Raw genomic sequence first — 10,490 nt, 5'->3', positions numbered from 1 at the left:
ACTTAACTTTAAAGTTAAACATTTTTTAATAAATACTTCAATTTCCAAAATATTTTATTATGTTTTTACTTGCAATCCTCTCAAAATTTCACTCAAATTCAAAATTGGTCTTGGAGTCTATTTGTGATAAAATTATATTGGAGTCTATTTTTTGATAAAATTATATTTTTCAATCAAACAACACGTATCATACAATTTTTTCAAATAAGCTATTTCAAAAATCAAAAATAAATTATTTTCAAATGGTAAATGGAAGATCGATGTTACCAACACTCCTTTCCTTCAACATAATAATGCTAACGACTATTCACCATATAGCTTAATTACCTAACTTTATTGTGAAAGTTAAAGTCAAAATTGTTTATCTATCCATGTTGGTGAACCTATTAATTTTCCTAACATAGTGAATTTGCATTCTAATTTCCCTAACGTTCTTGTTTATAACTTTCCTCTACTTTCCACATCTTAGCCTTTCACCATACCCTACACTACACCCACGAAAGTGACCTATCTCCGGTTGGTGAAGCATCGAATCGTTTCAAATCTTTCACAAAGATCACACACATTGTTCAATCTTAACCACCAAATTCACACCTACTACTATTCGTGCAAGCTATAAAATAGAAAAAAAATTAGGAAAAAAAAATATAAATATCATGGATAGATAATTTGCAAACAATCTCTGGCCTTACTTCTTCCATGTCCCAAAAATATCAATCAATATATACATAAATTTCTACATGAAGCCGGCTCAAAAAATCAAGGACCACATGACATCAATCATAGCTTAAATAGGAAATAAAAATTGTGATACTTATTTTAGATATTGTCCATTATATTATATTATCATTATACTGTTTTAAGGCCAAAATAATCAATCTATCATTATCATAAGTTGAGTTTTTATTTAATCTCAATATATCTCATTCATGTGGCCCTTCTAATGACATCAAAGATAAGATGATTTTTATTTTTGCAGGTACATGACTCCACCAAAGGGTGAACACATGAGATTCTACAAAATTAGTAAACTATTATCATAATGTAATGGTGCTAAATTTTCCATCAATCAATCACTTTAAAGAGTTAGTTAGTAGAACCCTATGGATGATGATGATGATATTCCAAAGGGGTTATGTGGTTGGAGTTGGAAAGAGAACAAGTTGTTTGAGCTAGCTTTAGCTTTAGTGGATGAGAGGCATCCAGAAAGATGGGAGATGGTTGCAGCAATGGTTGGAGGAGAAAAGAGTGCAGGTGAAGTCGAAGAACATTATGTGATATTGTTGGAGGATTTGGAGCTTATAGAATCTGGAAAATTTGATCATAAATTGGGTGAAGATATTTCATGTGTTCTTGTTGATCTTACTGAATCGTTATGCTTGTCTGGTAATATTGATTGATAAAATACAATACAATACATACAACCATGTAAGTCTCTTCTTTTTCTATGTATTCTCTCATTCATGACTTTGGCTTTGGCTTTAAACGAAAATACTGAAGAAAAAAATGAATTAAACGTAATTACAAGTGTCGGTATAGGTGTCTGATATCGACACGGACAAAGACACGTCTTTTTTCAGAGGTAATAAGGCTACATAGTTCAGATAGTTTACTGATGTTATGTTATGTTCTGGATTCTTTTATGCTCTTAATTCAGTATTTTATCATATAGTATAATAGTTATAAATTATGCGTTAGCTTTGATAGAATCACGTTAAATTTTGACGGGCAAAAGCTTAGTTTTGGAGCTTCAGCATTTTGAAGTAACTTGCATTAAGATGTGGTATTTAGTGTTAAACATACATATAGATATAGTACAAGAAGTTACAGAATAAGCCTACTATAAAAATGTAGAGACATTTGAAACTAGAATGAGTGAAATGATAATTGAGATATGAGTTGCATCGTGTCCAAACCATACTTTTGCTCAGTTTTAAATTATCCTCTGCAACCATAATTACATCTGCAATATTAAACTTTTAGAAGTCTCGGCAACAGCATCACAATTGCAATAGCTGCTGAGATATAACACAGATCATACAAGCAATCGATCATAAAAAATTTAATAAAAAAGAAAAAAAGAAAAGAGGAAAGGGATTATGGAAAAATGAAAACAGAGCCAGGGAAGAGGCAGTGCATGAGTGGAGCCACAACAGTTTTCCGATCTGTTGATAGTTTCATCCATGCTCAGCCTGTTCCCTGCCTCTAACCATTAATCCAAGCCCCCGACCTTTTCTACATTTAAATTACATTACCTTACCTCTCTTCCTTAACCAGCTTCAATTACTCTTATAAAAATCTGTGAGATTGCGTTTTCATTGAAATTTTGGTTTGTTAAATTATATATAAAATGGATTCCTTGTGATTCTATTTGTAATCGCACAAAGGGGGAATGTTTGTACTTTGCAAGTTTGCAGTACATGCATGTAGTAGTACTATGAATTTTGAGCTGTACTGCTTATTCTATTATTATGGTACTACTGCCGTTGGTTATTTCCAAGACTGGATTCTATGAGACCTCAAAGTGTACTACTATTTTAAAGCTAGTACTACATCAGCAATATTTCCTTTCTTAAATACACCTATGCTTTCTATTTTATTAATTCAATTTTAATCCATCTATTATTTTGAGATTTTTTTTTTAAATAACTCACTTTTTCCCTAATAGCCCAAAACATTCATTTTTGCCAAATATATTTTCAAACAATTTTTTTCATATTTAAAGAGGTCCACGAATCCAATTAATGGCCTAATACAAATGTTTTGACGAGTCTTCACACTCTCTTTTTTTTCTTTTTTTTTTATATAATAATATTTACTAAATATTTTATTATTTAAATTTTTTAATAATTCCTAAATAATTATTAAAATTATTAAATTAATTCGTTTAAATAAATAAAATATAATTTCATCATTTAACAATTTTATCAGTTTTATAAACTAAAATAATTTATAAACTTAGAATAAAAAATATTACAACTAAATCAAAATACTTGGTATATATATATATATATATATATATATATATATATATATATATATATATATATATATATATATATATATATATATATATATAATTGTTGATTGTCTAGTCCTTGTAGGTGATTCGTCTTGCTTCTCCCCCTTTGACAACATGGTGTCTTGAGGTAGATAAATGTTCATGTGGGTCAACCGGTAGTCGATTTGTATACAGAAGTGGCATTGCAATAATTCTATATCAAACCATATATTCTTGATTGAGTTTAGCGTACATCGATATGATATAATTGGTCAAAATAAGATTATGATATGATTGGTCAAAATAAGATTAGGTCTGATATTTTATTTTATGTTTTCTTCCTTATTAATTTCCTTTCAATTATTGACTTTTTAAGCTTCGGACATAGTCATTTCATGTTGTTCTTTTAAACACCTAGATGAAGCGGGTATGTCTTGATGCACGTCAAACTAAAATTTTAGTGAAGATATTGCAGTCCAAATTGTTGAATTTTGTAGATGACCCTCCACGAATCTAAGATAAGGCCTCCATATAAACTAGTACATAAATTTACCTTGTTAGTGTATGCAATATTAGTATAAATAAAAAATCATTCGAAGTTAAATGAAAAAGAATTATACCATTTTCCTCCATATGATCGATAATTGATTAATTCGATACAACCATGGGCGTAGACCGTAATGGTTATCTGTCATCCACTTAGAGAGAATTATAATTCATCTAGAATATTCACAACACAGAAGTATTATCCTATATAAAAATATAGACGATCCAAATCTAAGATACAACCAACGACTCACTGTATCACACGCCTAGTAAATATTGGATTGTTATAACCGTTACATTATATAAAGAGAATGCGGGCCAATTTTAGGTACACAATTTTAAGTTCAAATTTCATTCACTTTTCTCCTTCTCATACTGACCTGACCTGAGTATTTGAGTTCTAGCCTTATAGGTTTTTCCCCTTCTACACCACATCAGAAGCTGAGATCCATTATTGTCCAACACAACCACGAATTCTCTAACTATTTCTAGTTATGTAATGGAACAGTGGCATCGTGTGTGGGAAGGATACGTTATTTGAAAAATATGGTGAAAATTCTCTTTTGCTAAATGTTCTTCAATCCTTTGATTTTATCTTCATGTTATATATAATGGTTGAGATTTTAGGATTTACAAATGATTTGAGTGTAACACTACAAAAGTGTGATCAAGATCTTTTGAATACTTTGTCATTTTTCAATGCTACCAAACAAGAATTACAAAAAATAAGGAATGATGGGTGGGAAGAACTTATATCTAAGGTTATGAAAATTTTCAATAAGCATGATATTGATGTGCCTGATATGGATGCATTGAATGTGCAAGACAATAAACCTAGGTGACACGCTACAACTTCTAGTGTTTCTAATTTGCATCATTATAGATTAGAAGATAGACCTAGATCTAAAGGGGGTGAATAGATCCCGAGTTAAAAACTTGACAATAAGAGTTTGAAAATTATATGATGCGGAAGCAAGTTACAAATATCCTGGATCAAAAATCGTCTAACCGAACCCACTATAAAAAAGATCGGATATGCTTATTAAAGGCAACGATATGATAATCATTAACAAATTGATCAACAACAACTAATCTTAACTAGTTGAATGCAAAGTTATATGGATAAGTCTATCTCCAATGATAATTCACACAAAAACACAAGTAAGGAAATTTGTCGAACATTTAGTGTGCGGATCAATAATGTATGGAATTATATGTGGTTTTGTTGTTCTAGAAATCCAATCACAACCAAATTATTTGTGATCTACACAACAACACCAATTTCAAAATATGTTCAAAATTATGATCCAAACAATATTGATCAAACGATCAATGCAATCGATAATAAAAAATAATATATATATATATATATATATATATATATATATATATATATATATATATATATATATATATATATATATATATATATATATATATATATATATATATATATATATATATATATATATATATATATATATATATATATATATAGAGAGAGAGAGAGAGAGAGAGAGAGAGAGTACACAAGAATTTGTTTAGGAAGTTTCTCAATCGACCTCGTTATGGGTACGTCTGCCCTCAATTTGAATTCGAATTGAGATATTATATTATATCTTACTTTACAAATGTGAGAATACAAGATATAAATATTTTAAACCCTACAAACTCTAGGTTTGATGTTGATTTTACCACCTCCAAGAACCTTGGTAAAAGATTGATCAAGTAACCAACAATGTCGCTTCAATTCACCGTTCTCACGCTACTTCTTTGAATAAAACCCCTTATTCTTCAAAGCTTTCACTAGGTCGAATTAATTCCAAGTGCACACTTGTTGAAACCCAAGATTTTCCAATGCGATCCACCATCTCACGCTACTCCCTTGTAAGGCACCCCTTGTCCCAAGGTTTTCACTCGATCGGATCTGAATTGTGCAATCTTGTCCAAAACCTTCAAACCCTAACGATCTTGAAGGAAAACCCCACTTTGGTTTTCTGATTTGAAATCCTCAAAGTTATCAACTTCATAGCAACGGTACAAACAACCTAATTGGATATTAACAACATTAATCTAGATGACACCCAATCAAAAAATAATTATATGTAGTTTGATTGTGTGTATGCATAAAATAGAGGTTGAAGATAATGAGAATGCTTTGAAATCCCGATTTTGTATAGGTTTTACTCACTAGAAAACCTTACTAGACAATGATGCATGTATGAAGTATTTATACGCATGTATGTTTGGAGACAAAAGAAATGCACAAGACTTGGAAAAATTATGATTTTTTTAAAAAAACTATCGAATAGATCGATCTATGAAAGTCACGCGTCGACTTGTTCGACGCATAGGTCGACCTGTGTAAGATCATGTGTCGACCTGTGTATACAATGTGTTTCCTATGTGTCGACCTAAAGAGGCGACACGTGAGTCAGAACCTACAGGCTTTAATACTGCAACATGGGTGTCGACCTACGGAATGCATGTGTCGACCTATAGTAGAATACATTTTTCTATATGTCGACCTGTATACATATGTGTCGACCTATAGTAGAATACATTTTTCTATATGTCGACCTGTATACATATGTGTCGACCTATGCTGTGACTTTTCACAAAAACATATTTTTTGTGCATTTTTATGCATGATACCTTTTCCAAGTTGTTCCCAGATTCTTTTATGTATCCTAATGTAAAGATGCATATAGATAATCAAAGTATGTCATCCAATATACATTAACGCTAAAGTATCCTAGTTTCGATATCATGGAAAATACATCTAACGGAAGTTGCACTCACATACTCCCCATTTTTTATGATGGAAAAACTAGAGACGATGTGTTTTGTGTTTTCAATGAAAGGCTCCCCCTGAATATATGCATCCCAACTTCGTCTTGCTTCTCCCCCTTTGACAACATCAAGAAGACATAAAGCAATCCATGAAAAGTATCACATATAAACTAATATAACACACATAGACAATTTTAAAAGATAAGAACATCAATATGATAGCACTCATATCAAATGATTTGCATATTGAAAAAGAATGTCTTAACATAAATATAAGCATATAAAGCAACAATAGAACATAATTGCCACAACTTATGCCAAATAACATAACACAGACATGAAAGATGAACGATACAATGAAATCAAAAACTCTTGAGTTGCTACAAAGCGGAACGATTACGTGACATGTGCCTTTGGTGCTCCCGAAATGTTGTACACGCATGTGCTCTAGCAAGGCGATATATAGATTTACCACCACACAAACCAAAAATAGAGATGTTATCATAACAATGACATACAACAAGAATTTTGCTAACATTATAACATGTTCAACCATATTTCATGCAATAATAGATAATAAGTCAGTGCACCAAAAGCATATTTCAAGCATATGAAAAAAATAGCACAAAGTCACTATAAGTATATAATAGACATAGATCAATAGAAATGTTTGGAGGTGAACATTCATGAACTATTTCATACATCAAGAATATTAATTGTTTAGAACACAAGCAACATGCACAAGTAAAAGCTTACTTACAACAAGGGAGGAAGAGGAAAATGGAACAATATTACCTTTCATATGAATTGATGAAGAATGCACTTTGAAGTGATTGAACTTCCAAGGAAAGTTAGAGCAAAAATATATAAAGTCCATGTAACAAATCATACTTAGGCAAGATTTGAGATATCAAGTATCCCTAATTCCCTTCGAATGTTGAAAAATGGTTTGGTAGCAAGAGGCTTTGTAAAGATATCTGCAAGTTGATTTTTACTATCAACATGTTCAAGTACGGCGTCTCCTTTCTCAACATTGTCATGTAGAAAGTGGTGATGGATCTCAATATGCTTAGTGTGAAAGTGTGGCGCCATATTTTGGTTAGATTAATAACACTAGTGTTATCGCACATAATATGCATATGTTGTAGTTTAATATCAAAATCAAGTAGTTGTTGTTTGATCCATAAAACTTGAGCACAACAACTATCAGACGCTATGTATTTTGCCTCGGTATTTGACAAAGCAACGGAAACTTGTTTCTTGTTATGCCAGCTTACTAAGGAATTTGAAAACATGTGACAAGTTCCACTAGTACTCTTCCTATCCAATTTGAAACCGGAAAAATTGGAATCGGTATACCCAACCAAATTATAATTGCTTCCTTTAGAATACCAAAGCCCATACTTAGAAGTACCATGAAGATACCTAAGAATATATTTTACAACTTTTAAATGAGATTCTTAGGAGCCGATTGATAATGAGCGCACATGTACACACTAAACATAATATATGGCCTAGATGCAGTGAGATATATAAGAGAACCGATCATACCTCGATACTTCTTGACATCTACATCCTTACCATTTTCACTCATTTCCAAGTTTCCATTTGTAGGCATCAGAGCGTCAATCGACTTTGCATCTCTCATATCAAATCTCTTTAGTAAGTCATTGCAATATTTGGTTTGACACACAAATGTTCCTTCATCAAGTTGCTTGATTTGAAGCCCAAGGAAGTAATTCAACTCCCCCATGAGACGCATCTCAAACTCACCATGCATAAGCTTAAAAAACTCCTTGACAAGTTGCATATTAGTGGATCCAAAACTAATATCAATGACATAAACTTAAACTAGAAGAGTATGTTTTCCTTGATGCTTAATGAAAAGTTTAGTATCTACCTTTCCTCTAGAGCACCCTTGATCAATCAAAAACTTACTAAGTCACTCATACCAAGCCCTAGGTGTTTGCTTTAGGCCATACAAAGCTCGCTTTTTAGTTTGTAAACATGATTAGGATACTCATGATTTTTAAAACCGAGAGGTTGGGCTACATACACTTCCTCATTAATATAGCTATTAAGGAACACACTTTTCACGTCCATTTGAAATAACTTGAAATATTTGGAACATGCATCATCTAGTAGAAGGCGTATAGCCTCGAGGCGAGAAACCAGGGCATAAGTCTCCTCATAGTGAATGCCCTCCTCTTGGTTATAACCTTGAACCACTAGCTGGGATTTATTCCTAGTTATCACTCCGTTTCGGCGAGTTTGTTTCTAAAAAGCCATCTAGTGCTAATTAATCGATGATTTTTAGGATGAGGGACAAGGTCCCAAACATAATTTCTTTTAAATTGGTTTAGTTCATCTTGCATGGCCATAAGCTAATGCTCATCAAGTAATGCATCCTTAGCACTTTTTGGTTTAACTTATGAAACGAATGCAAAGTGATAACAAGAATTACTTATCTTGGAGCGTGTTGTCATGCCTTTTGTGACGTCTCAAAGAATGTTGTCGATAGGATGATTTTTGGATGTTCTCCAAGTCAAAGGTAGTATGTCCACTGCAGCTAGACTTTCAACCTTCTCCTCTTCATAATCTTTATCTTCTTCTTTCTCATGTTTAATTGACTTAGGCTGATCAATTCCTTGTTTGGATTCCTTAAGAATATCTTGTGAAGATACACCTACATCATGAAAAGAAACACCTTTCCCGAATTTTTTTGGGTAAGACTCTTCAAAGGTAACATGAACCGACTCTTCAACAACAAGTAATCTTTTATTATAAACCCTAAATTTACTAGATTGTGAGTATCCGAGGAAGATACCCTCATCAGCTTTCGCATCAAACTTACCAAGATTATTCTTTACATTGTTCAAAACAAAACATTTGCATCCAACAAAATGAAGACGTGACACATTAGGTTTTCTACCCTGAAGTTATTCATAGGTAGTTTTGTATAGAATAGGATGTATTAGTATCATATTCAAGACATAACATGTCGTGTTAATGGCATTGGCCCAAAAATACTTAGGTAGATTGCCTTCATTGAGCATAGCTTTATCCAACTTTTCTAAAATACGATTTTTCCTCTCCACAACACCATTTTGTTGTGGAGTTCTAGGAGAGGAGAAGTTATGCTTAATGACATGTTTGTAACAATACTCCCCAAAGATATGATTTTCAAGTTCACCTCCGTGATCACTTTGGATAGCAACAATTTTCAAATTCATTTTATTTTGGAATAATCTAGCAAATTTCTTGAAATCCGACAAAGTATCATCTTTACTATACAAAAACATGACCCAACAAAATCTTGAGCAATCATCTACAATAAAAAAACCATAATATTTACCACTTATGCTCTTGGTCTGTGAGGGACCAAATAGATCCATATGAAGAAGCTCAAGAGGTCTCGATATGGAAATAATGTGTTTTGATTTAAATAAGACTCTCGTTTGCTTCTCCATTTGGCATGCATCACATATATGATCTTTTGAAAAATTCATTTGTAGTAGACCGATTACTAAATCTTTTAAGGTTACTTTGTTTAGTAAATCAAAGTTAATGTGAGCTAGGCATTTATGCCATAACCAAGAGTTTTCACTCATGGTAGCAAGACACTTAGTTCCAACAAAGGATACATCATCTAAATATTATTAATCCTCAAGCCCTTAAACATACAATCCTTCTTCTCATTATGATCAAACAAGCAACAAAATTTGGTAAAAGCAACTTTAAATCCCTTGACACATAGTTGACTAATGCTAAGTAGGTTATGTTTAAGACTTTCAACTAACATAACATCGGAGATAGTAGTAGATGAGGGGTTACCTACACTACCTTTTCCAAGTATAGCTCCCGTTTTGTTATCTCCATAAGTAACATAGCCCTTCTTATTTGGCACAAAGTCAATGAATATAGATATGTCACATGTCATATGTCTTGAGCATCCACTATCGAGAAACCACATATTCTCTATAGACTCAAGACATACTATAGAATAAAAGAAGGGAGATATGTACCCAATTTTAATTGGGTCCTTGAGAGTGGGTGGAATCAAGGAAGAATTTGGGCAACCATTGAAAAACTCCTTTACGAACCAAAAGTTTCCTAAATTTGAATTTTTTTTCAATAGTGTGACCTTTCT

The 10,490-nt window shown here is 32.2% G+C and overlaps 1 long non-coding RNA gene across 2 annotated transcripts; it reads right to left on the bottom strand.

Annotated features, from left to right (window-relative positions):
* Positions 1 to 1,740: 1,740 nt before the first annotated feature.
* On the bottom strand, positions 1,741 to 2,529 carry LOC127091917 (uncharacterized). Of its 2 annotated transcripts, none has more exons than XR_007792031.1 (2): positions 2,256 to 2,529; positions 1,741 to 2,015 (listed from the first exon to the last, which is right to left on the bottom strand). It is a non-coding gene; the product is annotated as an uncharacterized LOC127091917 (long non-coding RNA). The 2 variants fall into 2 exon arrangements; XR_007792032.1 differs by having other exon boundaries at positions 2,261 to 2,529.
* Positions 2,530 to 10,490: the final 7,961 nt, after the last annotated feature.

The sequence above is a fragment of the Lathyrus oleraceus genome, chromosome 6 (assembly GCF_024323335.1).
Source record: "Lathyrus oleraceus cultivar Zhongwan6 chromosome 6, CAAS_Psat_ZW6_1.0, whole genome shotgun sequence".
Classification (NCBI taxonomy): Eukaryota; Viridiplantae; Streptophyta; class Magnoliopsida; order Fabales; family Fabaceae; genus Lathyrus; species Lathyrus oleraceus.
Note: the sequence above shows the minus strand (reverse complement) of the source record. Positions and strands in the feature narration are given on the sequence as shown.